Below are 26,391 nucleotides of genomic sequence, written 5' to 3'. Positions count from 1 at the left end.
CCATCATCAGACGAAACGCGGAATTACTCCTACTTCACGCCTGTCTTCTGTGTGGTCGTGGTATTTCACCGGGCGAGCCGGACAATTCGTGCAACGGATATTGTTGTTGCTGTCGTCTACCACTGTTTATAGGTATCTCCGGAACGGCTCAACAGATCTTGATGAAATTTGGCATAAATATAGAACATATTCTGGAAATATACATAGTACATGTGGGCTACTTATATTTTTTTTAGTAGAGTAACTAGTTAAGTAGTAGTAACTAGCTGTCACCCGTGACTCCCTCCGCGCGGAATCAAAAAAAAACTTAATAAGTAGCCTATATGTTCTTTCAGACTTTATTCTACATATGTGCCAAATTTCATCAAGATCCGTTGAGCCGTTCCGGAGATACCTACAGACAAACATCCATCTAAACATACGCATTTATATCATTACTAGTCGACCGCGACTCCATCCGCGCGGAGTAAAAAAAACCTAATAAGTAGCCTGTGTGGTCTTCCAGAATATGTTCTACGTTTGTGGCAAATTTCATCAAGATCCGTTGAGCTGTGTCTTCAACAAGCATCCATCTATCTAAACATTCGCATCTATAATATTAGTAAGATTTTTCTTTCGTATCTCATCACTTATTCATAACACGATAAAACACCCAATACATTTGCAAATGCCACTTGACAGCGATAATTCAAATAAAGAACCCCAATAAAGATTAGAGGAAAACATAATAACGTACTACAGAAACTAACTTCCACTTAACTTTAATCTACATACATAATAATCACATTAACACAGTATTGACACAGTAAAGGAAAGGCGCCGGGGTCTGTCACACAGTTCACACTATGACAGGCTCCAACGCTCAACCAATCTGTATAACCATATGTTAGTAATAAAAACTTGAGAGGTGTCAAGGGACACCCTGATGGAACGAAGTTCCTTTCGATTAATTAGTGAAGGAACCAATGTTTATTCTATGAATAAAAAACTTAAGTCTTCACAAGAAGTACATTTTATTTCTAAGAATTTTCGTTATATATTGTCACGTCGTTACCATGGTGAAGTAGCGCTCATTCGTCGTTAACATACTTACTATAGCAAAAAGTGTCGTGACAACTTTTCGTAAGAATTTTTTCCCTCTAGCCCCCTTTCACAATGCGCGATAAGGAACTTCGTTCCAAAAAAAAAATAATAAATAAAAAAAAAATATTAAGCTGCTTATTTGAACTCAATTTATTATCTATTTACACTAGTTTATTGTACTTTACTTCATAGGGATAAATTTTTGCATTGAAAACAAGTTATATAATACGGTTTCATATAAAAATGTTAAGGTTAATTATCCACTGTTGTAACGCAAAATTATATAAATAGATTGACATAGAGATAGAATTAAATGTTTAAAGTTGCTACGACAGTGAAAATTAATGGTTAATAATTATATTCGTCTATTACTGTTACTCACAGAAGCTACAGAAAGTTTCTGTTCTATTTTTCTTTTATTTAAATGATACTTTAATAAATTCAGAATTAAATTGCAATAAAATATCAAACGAAATTTAAACAACTATGTCTAAAAAATATTCCATGTAAATTTCTAAAAAAAGGAATTCGTGTAGAAAAATATAAAAGCGAAACGGAGTGAATATTTCTCTATAGAAATAACAAACGCAGTAAAATCATTACCACTGTATGAAAACGAAAACTTTGCACTGGTGTCGATTTTTTTACATGAACAGAATTTGAATTTAAACACATACTTTCACAAAATACACAAGAAATTATATGCAACTAGCTGTCGCCCGCGACTCCGTCCGCGCGCAGTTAAAAAAAATGAAAAATAGATGTTGGTCGATTCTCAGACCTACTGAATATGCTCACAAAATTTCATGAGAATCGGTCAAGCCGTTTCGGAGGAGTACGGGAACGAAAACTGTGACACGAGAATTTTATATATTAGATAGCTGTCGCCCGCGACTCCGTCCGCGTGCAGTTAAAAAAAAAATGAAAAATAGATGTTGGCCGATTATCAGACCTACTGAATATCTCACAAAATTTCATGAGAATCGGTCAAGCCGTTTCGGAGGAGTACGGGAACGAAAACTGTGACACGAGAATTTTATATATTAGATAGCTGTCGCCCGCGACTCCGTCCGCGCCCAGTTAAAAAAAAAATGAAAAATAGATGTTGGCCGATTATCAGACCTACTGAATATCTCACAAAGTTTCATGAGAATCGGTCAAGCCGTTTCGGAGAAGTACGGGAACGAAAACTGTGACACGAGAATTTTATATATTAGATAGCTGTCGCCCGCGACTCCGTCCGCGTGCAGTTAAAAAAAAATGAAAAATAGATGTTGGCCGATTATCAGACCTACTGAATATCTCACAAAGTTTCATGAGAATCGGTCAAGCCGTTTCGGAGAAGTACGGGAACGAAAACTGTGACACGAGAATTTTATATATTAGATTTTAAATATTTCCGATTACCTTTTTTTCCCAAGTAGTATTTTAATGCAAAAAGATACTTTCCGTCAAAGCAACTACAATCGAAGACAAAATGAACTGAAATAAAACTAATTGAATACGATAGAGAGGACTCTTAAAAAAATAACGAAGCAATAAAACGGACAAAAGTAACGGAATAAAACTTTAGCATTTAACAATGTAATACTTTTTTTTAACAATGATGGTAATAATCGTTTTGTTAACGATACTTTCCAGTTAACGAGATTGGACATTTTACTAAAGGTTTTTTGGATATCGGTTTTAGATAAAATCTGAAACAAAATATGTTAATTAGTAATACAGTTAAAGTCTTTGCTAAGTATGACAGAAGTACAGTCGTTTACAAAATAAAATATGAAAAACTACATCGCTATCTCTTTGTGTCAGAGATAAAAATTAACATTTTAATTGTATCATAACATAAAAAAATGCAATAAAAAGGTTTTTCGTTAACGCGAACACGCCAGCATTGTTCCACGTGTTCAGTATTAAATTCATTACTTTAATTAGAGAACATTCTTCTATCGCAAAAGGTTCGTGTTATTCTGGTCTTTTTCTAATATTAAATGCTACATAGAGTAGTAGAAAACCAGTTTAAGTATAATTATAATACATTATATACATTTTAATACATAAATTATGTATCTTACTCCTAACAGGAGAAGTTAAATGGTTATTAACCCAGTCACTTGGTTTGGTTTTCCGAGATCTAAGAAGATAAAACAGAGTTTAGGAAAGTTGAACGTCTACAAGAATGCTCGCGACTCGTAAAAAGAAAACGACGTAGAGAGAGAGAAATAGCAAGAAAGAGAGGAAGATAAATTTAGAGCTAGTAATAAACAGTTTCAATATATTGAGATGCTCTCTTTATCTCAGTCTTTAATTCATTAATTCCAGATATTCTCACAATAATCCAGAACTTTTCGCTATGGACTAAAACAAAGCATCAAGTTATGGCTCAATTTTCTAATTAACTCAAATGTTGACAAGTGACGCGATAGTGCTGAATGGAACAGATGGCACTGGCGATATGCCAAGCAGTCAACGGGTCTATTGTACTGACCTGGTTGTGCATGTTAATTATTTATTCACAAACAATATGGCGAATCAAAATTTGTTAAAGCGATCTGTAAACGTTTTTTTTTTTCAGGTTGATCAATTCATATAATTTGAAATATGGACAAAAGTATCAAGTCGCTTCAGTTTGACAAACATAAAAATAACACAATTTGTTTATTTATCGGAAGCATTAGAGATACTAATACAGTGGAGGTTATTGGAGAAGTCCTAGAGCCAGCAGTGGAATGACTTTTTACCAAATTTTCCTAATCAATTGTAACTGAAGCAGATTTAAGCACGGCGATTGCTTATAATTATTTTTAGAGAGTGTAAAGTAAATAAAAATGAAAACTTATTATTTATACATTTTATAGTAGAAGAATGTATAAGCAAGGGCATCACCTGATGATGTACGAATTACATTGACCAAAAACTAAAAAAAAATGGGACCCATCTGCAAGCACTTCCTTTCGATTAAAATAATTTTTATCAAAATCGGACCACCAGGGGCGGAGTTTCGCGGTAACACACATAGAAAACACAGAAAAAAAATACAGTCGAATTGATAACCTCCTTCTTTTTGAAGCCGGCTAAAAAAAAATGACGGTCTAGTGATCAATTCCGAAAATCATCATCATCAGCTCACTATAAGTCCCCACTGAGGGGCTCGGAGCCTACCCTAAGTTAGGGGTGACTAGGCCATAGTCAACCACGCTGGCTCAGTGCGGGTTGACTTCACACATATTTTTGAACTTCTTCTCAGATATGTGCAGGTTGCATCAATGTAGTTGGATAAATGTACTACATACATATGTAAATCGAAATTTGAAAAACAATGGTACATGGTGGAATTTAAACCCAGGACCTGCAGATTGCAAGTTAAGTGCTTAACCCCTGAGCCACCGACGCTCATTGCGAAATTATATGCACTAAAAATAAATAATAAAACATTTTAAGAAAAAAAAAAATAGCCGACTTCAAAACAAAAAAAACTATCTCAAACAAAATGCGCTCAAAAGTAACTTAAAAAAAACAATTTCAAACAAAATGCACTCAAAAGTAACGTAAAAAAACAATTTCAAACAAAATTCACTCAAAAGTAACATAAAAAAACAATTTCAAACAAAATGCATTCAAAAGTACCATAAAAAACAATCTCAAACAAAATACACTAAAAAGAAACAAAATAATGTCATGAAAACTTCTTTCTTTCTTTCTTCTCTCTTTCAAAAACCCTCTAAACTCTAAAGAAAGTTCTCTTCTTTCTTGTAACATGTCTATATTGTATAATTATTGTTATTTCGCAGTCGGTGTCGGCCGAAGTAAATAGGTGACATTTTATATTTGAGATGTATTAAACATACTTACGTTTATGTCCCTACTTAGGACGAAACCGACTCCAAAATAACAATAATTATACAATATAGACATGTTACAAGAAAGAAGAGAACTTTCTTTAGAGTTTAGAGGGTTTTTGAAAGAGAGAAGAAAGAAAGAAAGAAGTTTTCATGACATTATTTTGTTTCTTTTTAGTGTATTTTGTTTGAGATTGTTTTTTATGGTACTTTTGAATGCATTTTGTTTGAAATTGTTTTTTTATGTTACTTTTGAGTGAATTTTGTTTGAAATTGTTTTTTTACGTTACTTTTGAGTGCATTTTGTTTGAAATTGTTTTTTTTAAGTTACTTTTGAGCGCATTTTGTTTGAGATAGTTTTTTTTGTTTTGAAGTCGGCTATTTTTTTTTTCTTAAAATGTTTGTTTTATTTCTCAATTTTTAGTGAATTTGAAGTTTAATTACAAATTTCCTTAATACGTATAAGGACATAAATAAGACAAATAAAGAAAAGGACTTTCCTATTTAATATGTGTGTACTTCAATTCAAAAACTAATTTAGAATACACCAGATAACCACTTATCCTTTAAACAATGAAATAATTATCACAATCGGTATACAAATTGAAAATTAACGAACTAATACATCGTAGCGTGCCTTTAATTTTGTCCAGCCGCGCGCCGCAGTAGCATTTTTCGAATGCGCGTAGTTTTTAATAATTTAATATCTTCCAAACTATTGATCAGAATTACATAGTTTAAAGGCTAATGTAATCTGCATTTAATACTCTAGCCATCAAACATATTTATTTGGATAAGGATTCATATCGAATATAATATAATAGCGCCGTAAGCTTACGACGCTGTTTTTCGTGTGCAATTTAATCGAAGTTTGTTCATAATAACATGGTTTTTGTGAGACATCCATAGATGATAGATATATGCCACCTGAGACTTTTATTTAGCAAATTTAAGGATCTATAATTACTCGATACATCATTTTAATGTAGGTCATATAGTTTGACCTACGTAAGCCCAGAAAGCAAATTTGTGCTATTCATTGTAACGCGATGTAGCATTTTTCGTTTCCGCGTAATTTTATTCTTACGATATCTCCTAAACCATTAGACAGAATGATATAGTTTCAATTGCAAATATAATCTACATTTAATTCTCTTGATAATGAACATATTTATTTACATAAGGGTTAATACTGAACTTGAATAATAGCGTCGGAAATAGGGCATGAATTTAATTAATGTTTCTAAAGAAAAAAAATGGTTATTGTGAGAAAACTATAAAAGATAGATATATGCTATCGCGGACTTTTATTTAGCACATTTAAAGAGCTACAATTCGCCATACATCATTTTTATGTAGGTCCTATAGTTTAACCTACGTAAGCGCTGAAAGCAAAAATGTCCCTAATTTCCGCAACAAATTTTGAAGCTATATTCAAAATCTACTAGTCTTCTAGTTATTTAAAAAAAAAAAACAAAAAAATGGGACCCACCTGCAAGCACTTCCTTTCGATTAAAAATTTTTTTATCAAAATCGGACCACCAGGGGCCGAGTTTCGCGGTAACACACATAAAAAAAAAAAAAAAAAAAAAATACAGTCGAATTGATAACCTCCTTCTTTTTGAAGTCGGCTAAAAAGAAGAAAGATCGCTAACACTACTTTTTGATATAGACAAAAGAAACTAAAACCCATACAAAACTGACTCTTTAAGTCAAGGGATAATTCTGTCCAACCATGAAATGAATTCGAAAAGAGCATTGCTAATTATAACAGAATATAAATAGGTCAATGAGGCATCCAATTCAATTGCATTATTATTTTTAATGCGACTGCCAAAACTTGGTGAAGCAATGGAAAACCCACCACAACCCTGCACGCCGCACCCCCCGCCCTACGCTAGTTTATGACACGATCGTGACTTGGCAACCGCTAACAAGAATATTTGGCCGGAGTTATGTTCATGAGCGCTAGCGGGCGGGCGTTGCCAAATTACCAATAAGGATTTTGGCGTTGATCATGACTGCTGTTCAGAATTATCGTATTTCATGTAAAGTGCCACTCGAGTTGAGACTGAGGAAGACATTTTTAAACGAGTAATTTAAAAGGTCACGCCGAAATTCTGGAATGGCCGCCATGTTGGCTGACGTATCTTAGATAGAAAGAGCATCTAAGGGATAAAGCAATGGTTTAATTTGTCAAACTTATTTCTTTCACCGCCCCCTTTAAAAATCAATTATATTTCAAAGCCCCCTAATTTTTATTCAGCTCTAAAACTTAAAAACCACAATTTCATTACTTTAATTAATTTCAATGCAGCCCATTTTTTGGGCCTCATATCGCCCCCTCCTAGGTATCTAACGCCTTCAAGGGGGCGTTATCGCCCACTTTGGGAAACACTGGTTTAAATAATGATTTGGATAAGAAGGTTGTAGCAATGCTCTGATTTTATGAAGATTTTAGTTTTAGAAAAAGAAAAAAATAACAATAAAATCACACTCTGTTGTATTATACAGTCCATATTTCTAGTTATATAGTAGTACTAAGTAAATTTCCATATGAACCTTTTAAGACAAACATTGTAATGTCTAGTCTGGGCTTGTTGAAATTTCTTTGTACTACCCATTTCGCATCTTTTAAAAGTCAAAACGCTACCGCAATCGCTACATCTACCGCTACCTCTTTTAACCATAATCACAGGTCATAGCTAAGGTATATTGCACACTCCAGCGATTTGCCATCAATCATAGAGACGAGGTTCATTACTTATTTCGCGATGTTCAAATTCATTGTTATCGTGAGCTGATTAGGAAAATGAAAACAATGCAAATTATAATAACAAGTTTGAACTTTAATACTGCACGGTAAAGTTTATTTTGCTTCATCATCTTGTTATTTACATATAGTCCGTTTTTATTACGAAGTCAAGAATAATTTAATCTATATATATAGTCAGAAAGTCGTGTTAGTTACACTATTTATAACTCAAGAACGGCTGAATCAATTTGACTGAAATTTGGTGGGCCGGTAGCTTAGAACCAGGAAACGGACATAGGATAATTTTTACCCCGTTTTCTATTTTTTATTCCGCACGGACGGAGTCGCGGGTAAAAGCTAGTCTATATATATAAAAGAAAGTCGTGTTAGTTACACTATTTATAACTCAAGAACGGCTGAATCGATTTGACTGAAAATTGGTGGGCAGGTAACTTAGAACCAGGAGACGGACATAGGATAATTTTTACCCCGTTTTCTATTTTTTATTCCGCGCGGACGGAGTCGCGGGTAAAAGCTAGTTTGAAATAAAATAATTAATTTAATAATTATCCCACAGTCAAGCTATTTATATTACAGTTTTGTAGAACACTGTATTTAATCCGAAGATTACCAATTATCTTACTAATATTATAAACTAGTTGTTACCCGCGACACCGTCCCAACGGAATTTAAAAATAACTTAATAAGTAGCCTACGTATTCTTCCAGAATATGTTCTACATCTGTGCTAAATTTCATCAAGATCAGTTTAACTGTTACCGAAGGTGTTGGCCGGAGTCAATCAAACATCCATCCAACCATGCATCTAAATATTGTAAAAATTTTGATGAATGTATGTATGAACGGATGTTTGTTAGAAGGTATCTCCGCAACAGCTCAACGGATCTTTACGAAATTTGGCACAAATTTATAACATAATCTGGAAGAATACGAAGGCTATTTATTAAGTTTTTGAATCCTGCGCGGACGAAGTCGCGGGCGACAGCAAGTTTCTAAAAAATAAATAAGTAGGGATGAACTATTTCCTTCCCACTAAAGATACAATATTGTACAGAAAGCAGTCAACATAAGAGCTTTATTTTATTACATATATTTTGTTGCTATAATAGCAAGTTTTTGACATAATTGCTTTGAGTGTCAAATGACAATTTCATCGATGGGTAGGAAATAAATGTCCTCAACTGTACCTTGGTTGTACTTTATTATTAAAAACCTTAGGTCGTCATTTATTTATGTCATACTGTAATAAGGTGACAAGAATCTTGAAGAACAATAGAGAGATCTTCACGACTTGACCTCTAGGGCGTGAACAGTAAGATCAACTCTGCCCTTATATATATTATGCTAAATTATGCATAAGATAATAAGGTTTTCCAAAAACATATATGTATGTAGTAATTTAATCTAAGTTTTACTTATAATTTCTTGCTTAAGACTTTGCCAACGAACCGCTCAACATTTTGATAACTTTTTTTGAATAATTTGCTATTATTTTTTTTAAATAGGAAATTATAAAAATCATAGTTTAAATACTTACCATATTAACACTAGTAAAATAGTGAAATTAAAATTAGAAATGCGCATTTTTAGATGGATGGATGTATGAACGGATGGATGTATGTTTGTTTGAACGTATCTCAGGAACGGCTCACCGGATCTTAATGAAGTTTGGCATAGATGTAGATCATAGCCTAGAAGGACACATAGGCACTATTTAAGTTTTTTTTAATTCCGTGCGGACAGAGTCGCGGGCGACAACTAGTTAAAATATTAACGTTATTGTTCCTTTATTATTCTACTAGCTTTTACCCGCGACTCCGCACGCGCGGAATAAAAAATAGAAAACGGGGTAAAAATTATCCTATGTCCGTTTCCTGGTTCTAAGCTACCTGCCCACCAATTTACAGTCAAATCGATTCAGCCGTTCTTGAGTTATAAATAGTGTAACTAACACAACTTTCTTTTATATATATAGATATATATAGATTGTTTAGAAACAATTTTCTTTAAAATGAAAAAAATGAATTTTTCATTCGCGATGTGGAATATATTGTAATATTATTTAAATAGTTAAAAAAAATTAGACTCCTTTCCCTTCCTATCATTTTCTTATTAAGGAGAGGATGAGAAGGAGAAGTTGGTTTGAAAGAGGAGCTGGCACATAGGAAGAGCATATGTCCTATTTCTGTGCGTCCTCTCCTGTGTCGATTAAAAACGCATCCACAATTGTGGATGTCTGCTCAGCAGTCGTTTCGGTATTTAGGCGTATTCAGATGGCTGCTAACTCGTTTCCCCTTTTACGATAAAAAACGATGTAACATAATATCATAATCTCCCTTCCATTTACTCTCCCTACCTTTACTTTTCCCCTTTACTCCCTCCTACTCACGTAGAGTTTATGCACAAGGTTTTATTAACATTAATGTTTTGGCTTAATTTTTACGACTGGCCACTTTCATCGTCAACCTTAATTAAGAAGAATATATAAAAATCGAATACTATATATGCATGTGAATATGCAATAATAAAGCAATTTAATCAGCATTATAAAGAGTTTTTGCTTTGGCATATTCGTATGCATACGAGCCAAAGTCGAGTAATGTAGACGTTTACACGCCAGTACATTACACAAATATATGAATGAAAATTTGAAAATACAATAATGCAAATAACATAGCTGTTACGATGACTCATGAATGTATTGAGATTGTTGTGTTTTTTACGTTTGTTTTACTTTACATCCTAACTATTCAATGCCTATATGTTGCAATCTAATGATGTTCCTTGTTAATTCACTGAGCTGGATCCTCGCGATACAGACTGCGCCTTGTGCGAGTATCCTATATAATTTACTGTATTTTTGGATGTCAATCAATATTTTTTTTTATTCTGTAACGACTAACGACATAATATGTATATAATAGATACTATGTAATTATGTAATATCTAATTGCGGGAGTATCCTGGGATGCGTGTTGCACAGGATCGATCATTGTGGCGATCTTTGCGGGAGGCCTATGCCCAGCAGTGGGCGTTACGAGGCTGAATGGATGGATGTAATTATGTACCCTACATCATTGTTTACAACTACAGTACAAACAGTTGTGTTTTATATTAACAAAGAGTTAGAAATCAGAATATTGAAAACTTTAGAGACTAAAATATTATAATTCGCGGACGTATTCCAAAATATAGTAAATTCTGTTCAGTAATTATATCTAAAATCAAAGGTCTATCTATCTATCTAGAAAGTATAGATAATATATTATCCCTAGCTAACTCACTAACTGAATTAAAAAAAGACACTTAATTAGTAGCCATTTATTCTTCCAGACTATGTTTCTACATCCGTACATACATACAAACATTGAACGTATAATATTAGTAAGTAAATAACGTATAATTAAGTAAATTATTATTTTTATAAAAATGCCAGCTGAAAACCAGCGCAGGGGCAGTTTAGTCTGTCCCTGCAACTCTGAGCTGGCCCCCTTTTGCCACACTTTGTGCCTGGTATGTTTGTTTTTTCTTTTTTGTTTTTTTTTGTGTGGCAATAAATGTTATTTCTTTCTTTAGTAAGTCGTATATTAGTGATTTATTTGATTTCGGTATATCTCTACCTTACTCTAAGTCCATAAAATGTAAATATGCTTTCCTAAAGTACTCTTAAATACATAAACAGGTAGAAAAAATTCAACATACAAAGGCATCCTATAAAGCATTGTTCGGGAGATTTCAAACGAGTTTTAAGCTCAACAAAGCGGTCGATTCGCACACAGGCGCATTGTCTGAAAACACGCGCCGGAAACAGGAAGTTGCGAACCGCGACCGACTTCCGGTGGCGTCCTTACCGCATTGTGTTTTGACGGTATAACGTAGGGTAGACCGTAAACCTTGATAAGTTATATTTTAATGATAGTTTATATGTATCTACTATTAAAACTGAAGTACATAATTATACTTTAGCACATCATCGGCAGAAATCAAGATATGAATTTTGAGATCAAACCGAATACTATATTTATTACTTAAAAAAACTTAATGAAATTAGAAATATACATATTCTATAGCACTCGGGGATAGTATATCTTTAACAGGGAAAGAACTCTTCAAATCGGTTCAGTAGTTTGGTAGCCTATACAATGCAAACAAACATATGTATGGATATATAATACTAAAATTGATCTATCGACCCGATAACAATGGTCCATGTTTTTGGATTACTATTGCGATCTTTAGATCGATTAAATTTTAACCAAATTAGTTTAAACTGTCAATAGAATACTGCCAAAAAGAAAAAAAACATTCAAAATTTATTTAGGATGATAAACCAACCTAAGCAACGTTAGACTAAATAATTAATAACTCAGTTTTATAATCCATTTAAAATTGATGAATAACATGAATCGATTATTCCTTCAACTTGTTTTAAAAATAAAAATCATATCCAATTACAAAAGCCAATTAAAAAAACAAACCTCACACTTTCTCCTGCTTCAATCAACTCATTAATAACAACGTATCACAAAAATAAAACGAACAAATGAGCTCGATATTCATAAAGGCTAGCGACTTATTTATCCATATAAATTGTATGAAGGCGAAGGAATCGATATCTTACCAAGAATCTACCAATTAAATTGAAAGAAGTAACGAGATGCCATAGAGCTTTGTGTCTACTAGACATGGATATTAAAATAATAGTGAAATATTTTTCTTTAACAAAATTATTTTCTTCAAATTTAATTCAAGATATGAGATGTTTTACAAAATAATGAAACTTTTTTTAATCTGTCATTATTTTTTTAATATTATTTTGTATTTTAAAATGTATAATAACATTTTTTCCTGGAAATAAATTTATGAAAGAAATATTTCAGGAAATATTAATTTAATTTTCTCTGAAATACTGATATGAAATTTGTTTTTCTTTGAAAGGTTAAGTACTGGAAAAAACGATTAAATGAACCAAATGAATAATTCAGTTTTGAATGTGTACGTGAAATAGCTTGCCTACAATGCAAGCATTAAGATAATAAATATATAGTATATAAAAATAAGATGTTTCATTTTAAAATTCATGAAATAACAAAAGCTACTCTTATTAAAATAAAGTACAATCTCGAGGAAAAGCTCGAGTCCTTGTCTTCAAGACCAATTATGTATAAAACGTTCGAACACCGAGTGGTTATTACAGACTACGTAATAACGTTTTATTAGTCTTACCTTTTCTCTAAGCACTTTAACTGATTTTGTCTTGAACACTTGAAGATTATTATAGATAATGACAGAAAAGGTAAATTAGTCGCTTCATCGAAGTTGAAAAATTAAAACAATTATCTCAAAATAGTATTTCACACAACTGATTATGTTTTCTTTTCAGTTGTAATGATTTTGAAGACATGTTATTCATAATTTTTCTATGGTGTTATAGTATCTGGCATATTTGTTTTTTAAATTTATTACTAGCCCTTAAGATAAAATATAAAAAAGCTTATGTGAACAAAAATCAATAATTTTAAATGTCATGTCTGCACATTCTATTATCTATGGTAAAAATACATCAATTCAATACAAAATTTTACCGGTTAATTAAAATAGATGACCCATTTTCTTACTTATTGGGGTTTAGGGCGTGCTTTTGTTAATAATGTTCTTGTAAAAATCTTAAAGAAATGTAGGTGAGCTTATTGGAATGCAATATATTTCTTTAGTACGTGATTTGAAGAAATTATGGTCGTAGTTGATTTAGTGTTTACATTTAAAAATACGTTAAGCTTATTTATTAAAGCAATTTAAAAAATAATACTGCTACTCAGAGTCTACTTGGTCACTTAAGCAATCCTATATTGTTGATTTCTTAACTAAGACTAAGATTTTCCTTAATTTTTTTTTTTTGGATTTTTCACCGTAATGACATACCATTCCCATAGTGCCTATCTCGCGGCTTATTAAACAAGCTAACATATCTTGGATTTAATATCTTAAGATCACTAAGGGTCGCCCTTAGACAATTATAAACGACCATTAACCTTCGGTTAAAAGGAAAAAGTTATGTTCACCAATCTTAAATATATTAACCGTGTTAAGCCGATAACCTAGATCTAGGACTAGCTCTAATAAAAAAATCTTCCGAACAAATATCAAACTTCGTCGCTCGCAGACAGTTTATATGTAATTCATGTCACTTGACAAGACATTTGATAATATCTTTGTAGACGACCTTCATATCAACAATAAGAGAATTTTCTTTATAATACGAGTATCGGAGCAGTCTCAAACTAAAGTTGTAACAATTACTTCCATAGTTTATGGCCGTGTTATTTCCTAGCCGACGTTGGACAGTTTACACTGCGATATATGATCTTGTTTTCCTTCTATCCGTATACTCTTTTCGCTTTTTTTATTTCTTTTTATTTGTAAAAAGAAATGCAAGAAATTGTAAAGATAAATTGTGTTAAATTTGTGTTAATGCATTTTTCTACTAGATATTCCTTTTTACAATTATGCTTCAATTTACTCAAAACTCGAATTAAATCTTAAGTATATATCTAGTTGTATATCTTGTCTATATATATAAAAGAAAGTCATGTTAGTTACACTATTTATAACTCAAGAACGGTCGAACTGATTTAGCTGAAAATGGATGGGGAGGTAGCTTAGAACTAGGAGACGGACATAGGAACTTTTTTATCTTGTGTGCTTTTTTTTATTCCGCGCGGACGAAGTCGCGGGCAAAAGCTAGTTTAATATAAAAAAATCTCTGTAAATCATCAAATGACATCTTAGTCGTCAAAATCAGTTTATCTATTTATAGTCCAAGAGACATTGTGGTCTCTTGGACTATAAATAGAAATGAAATACAGACATTCAAAGACAATAATACCCTCTTGTAAATAATAAGGACCTTATAATTTGATTTCATATCCACTTATATATTTTCACCTGCATCAAGTTTATAATAAGACTGTATCAATTCCGAATACGTTCTCTTTGGCTTGAGAAATTATTTAGGTAGCTAACCGCTGTAAGATATTTGCAACGGCACGTTTAATATTCACCAGCGTTGGAGAAATGGGGAAATAGTTCTGCATAGGAATTTATTTAGTGATCGTCGCATGTCTGTTAGAATATTGCATTTTATAACATCTATATATATATATAAGAAAGTCGTGTTAGTTACACTATTTATAACTCAAGAACGGCTGAATCGATTTGACTGAAACTTGGTGGGCAGGTAGCTTAGAACCAGGAAACGGACATAGGATAATTTTTATCCCGTTTTCTATTTTTTTCAATGAGATTTGTTAAATAGTTACCGAATTTCGAGTAAATATGTCAATCAAATGTACCCCACGGGAACCGAACATATTTCTTAGATCATAGGTAGCCTTTTATGTTCCTTCAGACTGTGTTTCATGCAGATCAATGCAGCCGTTTTAGAGCTACCTTCTAACTAACATCCATCCATACATCCATCCATTCATTCATACATCCAATCATTCATATTCATAATGTTAGTAAGAGGTATATGTAGGAATGTTTTCAAATGTCCGCTCTATAATTTAGTTTATTTGTATGTGTCTTTATTTGAATATATTCTTATACTATTTAAATATTTAATTGTTTTGTTCCTTTGTGTCCCTCTATAACAGCGAAGGTAAACCATTGGCACAATATTTTGGGCACATGACTAATCGTGAAATTAACTATGCACTACGAAATCTAGTGAAGAAATTTTAATAAAAGGAGGAGTGAAAATAATCACTAAGTCAACATTATTTGATGGCATGTCTATAACATTATTAAACATTTCTTTAGAAGTATAATTCATTGATACGAAAAGGTTCGCCATCTATGTCCTATAACTTAACCGATTTGAATGAGTGAAATGTCATTCAGTTTTACGCACACATGTAGTTTGTACAAAAATATCGTCCTCTTTCCAACTGTAACTAATTATTTACTACGATAGTTGATATTAAAGTAATAATTATTACGTAGTATATATTAAAATGAGGTCGCGGTTGAACAAAGTACATTGTTAGTTAACTATAATTAAACCAATGTATTTGGACTTTGAATAATTGGATAATTATCAAATAGTTCGGTTTTGACCGGTTCACGTATTGTTTCATTAATTGTTGAACTTTTAGTGGAATAATGGTTTTACTCTACTAACTATAATTAAAATCTCCGACACGCAAAACCAACATTTGCATGTAATCCCAGTATTTTAATTATTGTAGAGTCCGCAGCATTAGCTGCTTCACGAATGTACCGCTGGGCCGGTGGAATACGACCATACAGAAGACATGTGTCAAGTGCGGAGTATTTCTCATAAATGTGTCATAATCAGTAAACTATATGTACCAACTGAGGGTCTCGGAGCCTACTCTAAATTAGGGGTAACTAGTTCCCAGAACCAGTGCAGGATAGTTGACTTCGCACATGTCTTTGAATTTTTTCTCAGATATGTGTAGGTTGCATTATTTTCTTTCAGTGTAAGAACGTCGTATAAATATTGATATGTAGATCGGAAATTGAAAAATACATTGGTACATGGCGGGATTAGAACCTGAGACTTGCAGATTAGAAATCAAGTGCGTAACCCTTGAGCCACGGATGCTTTACGAGTATGTGACCCGAAAGGTACCTCTTGAACGGCTGAACAGATCTTGATGAAATTTGGCACAGATGTAAAACATAGTTCGGAAGAATGCATAAGCTACTTATTAAGTTTTTTTTAATTCCGCGCGGCCGGAGTCACGGGCAAAAGCTAGCTAACTATAGGATCAGTAATTATCATTCTTTGATACTTTTATTACCCTTTACTTAAATAACTTAGTATTTGTATTGTTATAGATAATTAAGTTGTAAAGCGGCTTGCCTCAAAGTTTACGAGTTTCAGGTGCAAGTTGTAAATTTATAAAAATTAATGGTTTCACATTAAACCTTGTAATTAACGGTTGAACAAAAGAGAATTTATAGCTTTAGTGGTACACTTTAATTTGGCCGCGGTAGTTAAATTCCTAGATTTTTTTTACATACATGCTTTTAGAAATTAGTCTTGTCGTTTAGTGGAAAAAGATAGTGTTTTAAAATTATTTTACTAGTTGTGGTTAATTCAACTAAAATTGATGATCTACAGATCACCTAATGATTTGCATGTGTGAACAAGATCAGTGAATCAGCTCAGTTTAATTTGTATGTGCAGAGTTGAGTTGATTTGGGTTTCGTGCTGAAAATCGTTCTTAATCTATCGTTTCTCTAAGACAGAGATAAATGTATATTTTTGTACAGGGGTTTAGACGATGATATCTCGCGATAAAATATTTAGTTCACTTATTGTAATACTGGCAGTTACCCGCGACTTTGTCCGCGCGGAATTAAAATAAATCTAGTAAATATAGCGTATGTCACCCGGGGATAGTGTAGCTTCCTAACAGTGAAAGAATTTTTTCAAATCGGTACACTACGAGTAGTTTAGGAGCCTATACAATGCAAACAAGTATTTCATCTTTATTAGTGTGTATAAATTAAATGAAGTATTCAATATGCACTAAGCTTTAGCTTATATTTGTTTGAACTTTCTAAAATAAACAAATACAGAAACAAAAGAAATATTGAATTATCTAACAATACAGTTTACTTCGTAATTTATTTGAAAACCTTTTAATTTGGCTCTCAGGAAATCGAACTGAATTTTAACGTTGGAAGGACGTTGGTAAATTGGAAGAGTATTTCGATAAAATCTATTGTCTGTTACCCGGAAAGCATTGGATGTTAAAACAATGACTTCAGAATATACGTTATATTATTTACAAAGGAAATTTTCAGAACGTCAATTTTTGATATGTTCATAATTAAAGATGTGTATTGATTTTACAAGAACCAAATTGTAATGAACGATTTGTTACTATTAGGTATTAACTCTAGTTTAACAAGTTCGCATGTAAATCATTTGTTTGCTTTGCACAATATATGTTACTAATATTATAAATGCGAATGTTTAGATGGATGTTTGTTAGAAGCTATCTTATCTTGATGAAATTTGGCGCAGATGTAGAGCATAGTCTGGAAGAACACATAGGCTAGTAACAAAATTTTTGGAACGAAGTTCCTTATCGCGCGTTGTGAAAGGGGGCTAGACGGAAAAAATTCTTACGAAAAGTTGTCACGACACTTTTTGCTATATCACCATGGCAACGACGTGACAATATCTAACGAAAATTTATAGAAATAAAATGTACTTCTTGTGAAGACTTAAGTTTTTTATGCATAGAATAAACATTGGTTCCTTCACTAATTAATTGAAAGGAACTTCGTTCCATCCGGGTGTCCCTTGACACCTCTCAAGTTTTTTCTTTAATAAAAGTGATATAAAATTATCATTTTTTTTTTGGAAAAAAAAATTATTTAAAAGACATTAAAGTAATGTTTAGTTAGTTTAGTTTTATTTATTATATTCTTCCTTATCAAGAAAGAAATATTAACTTATTTCTTTTATTTACTAAGATTATATAATATAGGAAAAACATAATCGTTATCGAAATATATTAAAATAAATAAACGACTTTATTTACGCAAGGGAAATGTTTATATAAATATTGATGTAAAAGGGTGATGTTATGAGCAATAAATATTTATAAGCCAATTCGTTATTACACGATTTTAATATCTGTCCTCAACAAGGTAGGTACCGCTTTTTAGATATGGTATATTATAAAAAAAAACAATATTGAGCTTTTTAATAGCGATATTGTAGATAGACATATGAAGTGTGTATTTGTACTAACCACTTTATAATATCATAAAGTGGCAAGGAAAGCAGTGTGAGGGATACACTGGTAGACGTTGGCTAAGGAAGAGATGTATGGATTGTATTTTTCAGCCTATCATCGTACAAATGCAGTTAGCCTGCGCATCGGGGAAACGCCACGAGGTGACATAAGCAAGAAGGCTGAGGTGACAGAAGTCAGATTGATATGGAGGACGGAAACCTGGTACGCCGATACTACGCAAGTGGGACAAGGGTAGAGGGATAATTGAGCAGCCACCTGAATTCGCCGAAATAGCGAAGCGCCCGCTGCTAATCGATGGAGAAGGGGACGTACAGAAAGAAAACATTTTCCCTCAAAGGCGTACCCTCCCCCGTCTAATTCACTTTTTCTTCCATCCGTTTCTTGTAAGAAGTAGGTGAAAAGGGAAAGTGTACTAAAGTTGGACCACAGGAACGCACTTGTTAGACAAAATGCGGAATTACTTCCACTTGAGTCGTGTCATATGTGTGGTCGTAGGTCATCGGGCGAGCCGACACATTCTTGCAACAGATGTTGTTGCTGGCGTCTTGTACAAATGGATAGCAATAAATGGTAATTATAACTTAAAATGGTAGATAACTAAGTTGAGATAATTAAGTTTAAATTAAGAATACAAAGCAAAGCATACAGAATACATCTGTATTCGAATATGTCTAAATCCCACTTTACGTATACAATTATAGTATCTGCTTTATCATTAATTCAGGTCGTATTACGAACTCGAATAGCTCCGAATTGAAAGCATCCCTACACTGGCATGACGTTAAACAGGACGTAAATAATTCCGACACTTGATATTGTAGATTTCAATGCGTACGTTCAAGGGCCGTTTCCACTGTACGTATTTCGTCGAACGACAGACAGACCGATAGACATAGCGACTATTGAGGACAGTAAAACAATTTAAGACCTTTTTTCCACTAACCAAAGTGCGGCTTGACGAACCGCGTTGCTATAGAAACAATTTTGACATGCAGCTGTTTGTATATAAAACTAGAGTCTATCGGATACCGAATTGCGGTATGTCAGATGGACACAGTGTGTCAAATAGGAAATTGTTTTCACAATGAGTTAACAATCAGTGGAAACGTGCCTTTAGCCCAATAATATCGTCCGACGTCATGTTATAATTTTTCAGTGATATGAAATTCTCTGGACGCGCATAACGGAATTGATATTCAGTACAATTTAACATGATAGTTATGTATTAATTTGATTTAAATACGTATTTATTAATGTATCAAATTATCGTATTTCAATTATTTATATCACACTAGCTTTTACCCGCGACTCCGTCCGCGCGGAATAAAAAATAGAATAAAAACGGGGTAAAAATTATCCTATGTCCGTTTCCTGGTTCTAAGCTACCTGCTCACCAATTTTCAGTCAAATCGATTCAGCCGTTCTTGAGTTATAAATGGTGTAACTAACACAACTTTCTTTTATATATATAGATAGATGAATATATTTTAGTTTTAGTAATATTAAAAATGCGAATATTTAGATGGGTGGATCATTGTTTGAAGTTATATCCGGAACGGCACAACCAACATTGGTGAAATTTTGTAGAAGAATGATGTAGAACATAATCTAGAAGAAAACATAGGCTACTTATAAAGTTTTTTAATGCAGCGCGGACAGAGTCGCGGGCGACAGGTAGTTGTCAATAAAAATGAGGACTAATTTATAAAAATATTATTGCTCAAAATTATTCTTCCATGATGTTAGCAATAAATAAAACATGAAGCATTTTATATTACATCTTCTTATCTTTAATACTGAAACAACAAGGAAGGGGAAGTGAATTTTGCGAAGGAGGTGAAGTATAGGACTGCTTACTAAATCAAGGCAGCGCATACCTTTTGAGTACCATTTCAGATACCTATTGGTTGCCATTACTTCACTACTTTCAAATTACCATCGTTCATTACAAAAAAATTATTTTAAACTTAGTGTATTATCATACAGTTATATTCATACTAACTTTCGCCTACGACTCCGTCCGCGGGCAATTTAAAAAACTTAGTTAGTAGCCTATGTATTCTTCCAGATTATATCCTACATACATGCCGAATTTCATCGATATCCATACAGCCGTTCTGGAGATACCTTGTAACAAACATCCATCCATCCATTTATAATACTAGTCAGATTTGTCCTCAGCAAGTTAAATGTGCTTGTACCACAAAGGTTACATAAATGTGATCTATTTAAAGCAACAAGAAAGCACATCCGTAGTTCTCTATACTCCAGTGTGATATTCCGTGCTCGCTTATAATCCCGCAAATGTACGGCAGTCACGCGATCACAGCATTTTCGACCTGATTCCCCTAAACTTCGGCTCACTCCACTCGATTTGTACTTTTGTGTTCCGGCGATTTTCTTTCGAGTATTGTTTCCCCGAATGGATCACGTAATCCTTTCCCATGCTCTCTTCAAACGCGCTATTATACTTGTTAAATTGCAACAAAATTATATAAAAAAATATTAAAATTCTGAGGTAGACAGAAGTTGTTACCTAACATATAAAAGTTGAAAGTTTAGAATAGATAAACCAAATATCTTCTAAAAATATAAAAGAATTTATTGACATTCGAACTATTACAACTAAACTTACGCTTCAAAATTCTCGTGTCACAATGTTAGTTACCATACTCCTCCGAAACGGCTTGACTGATTTTTATGGAATTTTATATACATATTTAGCAGTTCTGAGAATCGGCTACTATCTATTTTTAAATCCCTATTTATTATTATCGGAGCGATTGGAACGAAGTTCCTTAAGAAGTGAAAGGGGGCTAGACGGAAAAAATTCTTACGAAAAGTCGTCACGACACTTTTTGCTATATTATGTTATCGACGAATGAGCGCTACTTCACCATGGCAACGACGTGACAATATATAACGAAAATTCATAGAAATAAAATGTACTTCTTGTGAAGACTTAAGTTTTTTATTCATAGAATAAACATTGGTTCCTTTACTAATTAATCGAAAGGAACTTCATTCCATCCGGGTGTCCCTTGACACCTCTCAAGCTTTTTTTTACTTCAAGCGGACGGAGTCGCGGTGACGGCTAGTAATTAGATAAAGTATTGTTACCACATAGATACAGGAAGTAAACGATTTACATGCGCATATGAATAGAAATCGTTACTGTCTTTGCAGTCGTAAATCTCAACCAAGTATCGTGCCGATAGACTCTTGCATGCGAAACCTATCACTATATGACACCGGAAACAATGCTAAAACTTTTGCCTTGTAAGCTTTGTTTTATCGTGCTATTGTCTTTTCTGGAAAGTAAATTTGACTTGGCAGACTATGTCATACTGTATCATTAAATTGAACTTTGGACTTCCAGTGTTATAACCATAGGATTCTACTGTCACAGCAGCATAATTATTATAAATGCGAATGTTTAGATGGACAGATGAATGTTTGTTTGAAGGTATCTCCGGAACGGCTCAATGGATCTTGATGAAATTTGGCACAGATGTAGAACATAGTATGGAAGAACATATAGACTACTTATTATGTATTTTTTAACTTCCGCGCTGACGGAGTCGCGGTTAAAACCTAGTATTTCAAACATCTTGAAAAATCTATGATAAAAAGTGATTTTTTACTGTTGATTTCGCACCGGAAACTTAAGATAAAATCATATTAGTTATGTATATGAGTTTGTTAACGAATATTAATAAAGTTGTTAAAAGAACTTAAGTTATAGGCGTTTACAATTTGTTTTTTGTTTCTAACAAAAAATAACCTATTTAATTGGTAACTGAAATAAATACGATGTATCAGTGAACGAAATTGATTATATTTGATACTTGATTAAAACTTGCGTTAACAAGCTTTAAAAGTAGCTTATTTAGTTTTTTCTTTACCGCTCGGGTGTGATACCCTGCTGGGAACATCACAGGACTAGCGAAGTCTCGATATACCCCCCGCTGGTAACATCCGAGAATTCTTTATATCCTTTTTTTATTATTCCTTACCTTAACTAATATGAAACATAATTACGAACTCCTTATGCGTTTAATTATATTAGGTTGTCTTGGAATATGTTAGCACATTTAAATAGGTTTTGAATTGGTGTGTGAATTGCAAAACTAGTCTTACTTTTTAGCCGACTTCGAAAAGAAGGAGGTTATCAATTCGATTGTATTTTTTATGTGTGTTTCTGCGAAGCTTCACCCCTGATGGTCCGATTATGATAAATATTATTTTAATCGAAAGGAAGTGCTTGCAGATGGGTCCCATTTTTTTTTAAATAACTAGAAGACTAGTAGATTTTGAATTTAGCTTCAAAATGTGTTGTGGGACTATTTTACTTTCAGCGCTTATTTATTCAACCATGTCCACCCAACAATGGCTATACACTTTTAAAGGGTTAAATCTCTCTCGAATAATAAATTATCACACAAATATCGTAATTCAGTAAGCTTAAATATATGAAATATCTTTAAAAATAAACTACAATAAACTTAATACATAAATGTACGATTTCATGTTTGACGATTTGTTTATTTGTCGAGGTCAACATACTCTGACAAAAGCTGATGATGTTTGCATAGTGCATTTCTAGATGGCGTTGAGATCGTATTAGATCGTGCTATGTTATCTAATTTCAAGGGTAAACAAAATTATATAAGATAAAACAAATCTATAAATATAAAAGAAAGTCGTGTTAGTCACACTATTTATAACTCAAGACCGGCCGAATCGATTTGACTGAAAATTGGTGGGCAGGTAGCTTAGGACCAGGAAAAGGACATAGGATAATTTTTACCCCGTTTTTTCTTTTTTTTTTATTGTTTTATTCCGCGCGGACGGAGTCGCGGGTAAAAGCTAGTGTTGTATATTTATGTAAAACCAAAGTTGTTTTGAATTATTTTCTTGTCAATCAAATTATGCTATTCTGGAGTTCAAAGCAGTTTATTAAAAAAAAATACATTACACGTTGAATTACCTTTAATTGTTATGCTTAACAAGACACGCGTGGAGTCATGTTACGTATTTCAAAGTAAACGTAAACTGAGCATCCTATTATCGGCTTAAAACAAAGCAAGTTAATTATTTTTTTTTTTTTTAATTCATAATAAAACTTTAAACAGCTTAATAAAATTTTAAAAATATTAGTCAATTTTGTGAGTCACCCTTAACTTGGGGTAGGCTCCGAGGCCCCCGGTGAGGACGTATAGTGAGCTGATGATGATGATGAAGTTTGTGGGTTCGATTTTCGCTAATTGTAGTGCATTGTTAATGCAGGATGAAAACAATATTATTTATAATTCAATTCCCATTCATATAATACTTGTATTTTATCAAATTAAACAGTAATTGGAATCTTCTAGAACATTTTATTTATACAAATCATTTGTTTCAGTAATTCTGGTAATTATCCGTTATCTATCTAATTATCTGCAGTTGAATCGAACTAAGTAAATCAGATTATGAAGCGAAGCAGCCAGGGAGTGAGCGACGATTCGATAGCTCGGCTTGTATTCTGGCACGTTCGCACTTTCTGGCGGTCAGCGCTTCTCAAACTGATCATATTGATTTCATTTAATAATCATAATCTCATATTAATTGATTTTATAATTGAAATTTTGTTATGTGTCATGTAAAATATTTATAGTTAGTATAACTTACATTTGACAATTATATAAATAAGTAATATAATTTTGATCAATTACCTAATCAAGTCTTAATAAAATTTAGTCAACTTCCCATTTAAAAAAAATAATAGTTAAATATTCATCATCATCAGCCAGACCTTTTCCCTACCTCTGTAGGTTCAGTTCAAACATCTCTACTAGCCGTGATGTTTGAATTTTACTCCATTCTTACGTCTATCTTTTACGCTCTCCATCCATACTTCGGTCTTCTACATTCTTTGTAGTTAATGACATTTAAGCTCTTCATTATAAATTATACTTAAAATGGAATTAAATAACAACTTTTATATTTAAACTGAAATTAAAAATGTTCTACCGCGATCTTATATAAAAGCGATGCGATATAAAAGCATCTTAAAAGAAATCGAGGTGAGGTCCGGCGTCACGACTTTTATACAAGTATTTTCAGATCACTTACATCAAACTTTTGCCGTTCCCGAAGCGTCTTACCGCTTTAAAACTTAAAAGTGGATAGAGTTTCGAATCTTAAAGCTCAAGAGTTTGGAAGATATTGAGGAAACGAACACGAAAAATTTCGCTTCGCAAGCGCTCAAAGTGGTAAGAACTGTGAAATTTTGTTACGATCAAATTTCGAAAGAGATCGTTAGCAGCAATTATTAGTTGAAGATCATGTTCATTTTATTTGAGAAGTTAAATTTGTACAAGTTAAAGATCGTAAAAGTGTTAATACTCCAGATAAGTTTGATAAAATTCTCTTGAACTTACGGATATTTTCAAATTGCTGTCTTTTAAATTGATGACATGGTGATAAAATTGAAGATTACTAATTTCACTCCTCTGTCTTCTGACTTTATAAGGCTCGACAGTGCTCCCGTCAAGCTATACACGTCAGATTACGTTGTAATTATGTTTGGATTTGTTGTATTCTTCTATTGGAGAAATCAAACACTTTACAATAAATATAAAATGTTGCACTCGTTTTCTTTATCAATCAGTTGACTAAATCTGATTCATCGAATAAACAAACATCTATATGAATAAGTTGGATCACTTTATCGGCTTCGGGTAAATTGTTCCGACTAAAACGGTTCCGAACAAGATTTACGTTCAAACCTCTTTGAAAGTTATTGGGCGAGTTCTATTCTTTTGTTCACGGCTCTTATTATAGTCAGAAGTTTATCGGCCCAAGAACACTGCCCTGTGTCACGACGCTTATTTTCAAGCTATTGTCCTTTGGAACGTAATGCATAATATATAACCAAACTCTTGCGGTTACAAGGGAAATTCGAAAACGGATAACATTTATACTAGAAATATTCTGTAGTGTCTTTATACTTTAAAAAACCATTGCTTTTAAGTTAAAAAATTAAACAGTAAATACGATGTTTCATCACACACAATCTTTATATCTAATATATAAAATTCTCGTGTCACAGTTTTCGTCACCGTACTCCTCCGAAACGACTTGACCGATTCTCATGAAATTTTGTGAGCATATTCAGTAGGTCTGAGAATCGGCCAACATCTATTTTTCATTTTTTTTAACTGCGCGCGGACGGAGTCGCGGGCTACAGCTGGTCTAATATATAAAATTCTCGTGTCGCGGTGTTTGTGGTTAAACTCCTCCGAAACGGCTTGACCGATTCTCATGAAATTTTGTGAGCATATTCAGTAGGTCTGAGAATCGGCCAACATCTATTTTTCATTTTTTTTTAACTGCGCGCGGACGGAGTCGCGAGCGACAGCTAGTATCTTTATAAAAAGGTTAATTAGTAAATAATTTCGTAAGAAGTGCTATTTATGTCTTTATTTATCTTTTGTTACATATGTTCTGGCAGCGGTAAGTTATTTGGGCCAATTTATTTGAATTAGCTTGTATTATCTTCTTTAAATTTAGTATATCTATTGTTACTTTATCTCATAAATATGACATTAGGTATGGGTGTTTCCTGTGGGACCGATCGGCTAAAAATTTAGCCAATCAACCGTTGGCCCATCGGCCGTATGGGAAACAACCTTACGTGTTCATGTTTCATGAATAAATTGTTACAACAATAGCGGCTATGCCACTGAATAAATTTCACTTATTACTTTTATAACTGTAGTTATTCACGAAACTACAATGACCTGACAAATTAATTTACGATCCAATTTATAACTCTGGGTCATTGGAGCACAAAAACTGAACTGTTCCAGTGTGAAAAGTAGGTAACTTTATTTTAATAGGTT

General features: G+C 32.9%; 1 protein-coding gene across 1 annotated transcript in view; it reads right to left on the bottom strand.

The window, feature by feature from the left end:
* The window catches only part of LOC106716866 (protein madd-4), a 251,965-nt gene that overhangs the window by 85,099 nt on the left and 140,475 nt on the right, over positions 1–26,391 (bottom strand). The window lies entirely within an intron of this gene.

Source organism: Papilio machaon, chromosome 25 (genome assembly GCF_912999745.1).
Source record: "Papilio machaon chromosome 25, ilPapMach1.1, whole genome shotgun sequence".
Classification (NCBI taxonomy): Eukaryota; Metazoa; Arthropoda; class Insecta; order Lepidoptera; family Papilionidae; genus Papilio; species Papilio machaon.
Note: the sequence above shows the minus strand (reverse complement) of the source record. Positions and strands in the feature narration are given on the sequence as shown.